The sequence below is a fragment of the Eutrema salsugineum genome, unplaced genomic scaffold (assembly GCF_000478725.1).
Source record: "Eutrema salsugineum unplaced genomic scaffold, Eutsalg1_0 scaffold_3, whole genome shotgun sequence".
Taxonomy (NCBI): domain Eukaryota; kingdom Viridiplantae; phylum Streptophyta; class Magnoliopsida; order Brassicales; family Brassicaceae; genus Eutrema; species Eutrema salsugineum.
The window spans coordinates 17326697-17328685 of NW_006256756.1; the positions used below are offsets into that span (position 1 = coordinate 17326697).

The window sequence follows — 1989 nt, forward strand, 5'->3', positions numbered from 1 at the left end:
CGAAATCAAGGTACCCTATATCCACTTAGTTCAACAAAATCAATTCCATGGTTATTTTTCCGAACACCCGATTGACCATATCGAGAGGTTCGAAGAATTATGTGCAACCATTACAGCAAATGGGGATTACCACAAGTGTAGTCTATTCCCATTCTCTTTGAGAGACAATGCCAGAAAATGGCTAAAATCTTTGCAACCTGCTTCACTAAAAATATGGGCAGCGTGTAGGACAGTTTTCCTAAATCGTTTTTATACTAGAAATCGTTCCAATCTCTTAAGGAACAAGATAAGAACTTTTAAACAAAAAGAAGATGAAGATCTTTTAGATACTTGGGAAATATTTAGGGAATACCAAAGAGATTGTCCACACCATGGATATACCGACGAATACCTGCTGGGTATCTTCTATCGAGGTATTACTCCAGAGTTACGACACTCTTTCAGCACAGCAAGTAATGCAGACTTCTCAACTAGATCTGTAGAAGATGCTCATGTTTTCATCAACAATTTCGCAAACAGCATCCACAATCAAGAAACCTTTGGCAATTCTGCACTTCCTGAGAAGAAAGAAGAGATTTCGGAAGTCATGAAGTGTCTCCATCACATAATGAGTCAACTTGGATTGCAACAACCAAAAAGGGCACACAATACGTGTAACTTTGATGGTTGGGACAACTCAATGGATTCTTATGATCAAGGGATGGTGAACATTGCAGAAGTCTATCAAATTCAAGATTTTTCCTTGGTTTCTGATCACCACTGGTCCATTCATTCGGACCGCGGCCAAGCAAGCTTTCACCGCAGTCGTGCTGTTTCTGACCGCGGCCAATACTCATTTCACCGCGGTCGCGTTCAACCTGACCACGGGAAACCGTCTTCCGAACTTGTCTGGAAACCACCTTCCAAACCAATCCTGGCTATTCAATCTAATCCTGTTCCATATCCTAGTTTTCCCTTTTCTGAAGCTGAAAACCTAAAAAAAAAGATTTTAGAGCTTGAAAAATCTAGGTCTCAAGAAATCATTGGTCTTAGATCTGAACTAAAAACGATGCAAGAAGATTTCAATGAAACATTTTCCACCCTTCTTAGCCTGATGATCAAATCTAATTCCAAAAACATAGATAATTCCGAGGAAGAGCCTGAATTTCCTAAAGATCCCGAAGATGAGGAAAAGGATAAGGAAAAGGAAAAAGAAAGAGAAAGAATCACTATAGAAGATGTTGAAAAAGAAGTGGTAGGAGAAAAGGATGGAAAAGAAGTAAGAGAAGATACATCCTGGGAAATTCTCGGAGAAGACCCGATTCCACCTCCACCAACTCGTGTTTACAAACCTAAACCTCCATATCCTAGAGCTTTAAGAGCCCGTAAGAAATAGAAAGAAAAAGCTAAGCTTAAAGAGCTAATCGATCAATTAAACGTGAGATTACCTTTCGTAGAAGCTTGTGCTATGATTCCCGCTTTAAGAAAATACATGAAGGATATTCTAACAAATTCTTTAACTCTTGAAGAAGGCGTTATGATGTTAACCCGTGAATGTAGTTCTATCCTGCAAAGCCGAATCCCTGAAAAGAAAAACGATCCTGGAAGCTTCGTACTTTCATGCACCATCAATAATGTAGCTTTTGAGCGTGCTCTGTGTGATTTAGGATCTAGCATAAACATGATGCCTCTTTCAGTAGCAAAATGTTTAGGACACCACACTTTCCAGCCCACTAAAATTTCCTTGGTATTAGCTGATCGTTCCGTTAGACAACCTGTAGGTATCCTAATAGATGTTCCTGTTAAAATCAAAAAATGTTCCATACCAACCGATTTCGTAGTTTTAGAACTAGAAAGAGAACCTAAGGATCCACTTATTCTTGGACGACCATTTCTATCTGCAGCCGGAGCCATAATAAATGTTCCTGAAGGAAAAATTGACCTTCATCTAGCCGGTTTAGTTATGCAGTTTGACATGAACAAAAGTTTCGATAAACCGACTTTGGATGG

At 39.3% G+C, this 1989-nt stretch overlaps 1 non-coding gene across 1 annotated transcript; it reads right to left on the reverse strand.

Moving 5' to 3' along the window:
• Positions 1-270: 270 nt before the first annotated feature.
• LOC112085866 lies at positions 271-378 on the reverse strand. The gene has a single exon (XR_002899153.1). It is a non-coding gene; the product is annotated as a small nucleolar RNA R71 (small nucleolar RNA).
• Positions 379-1989: the final 1611 nt, after the last annotated feature.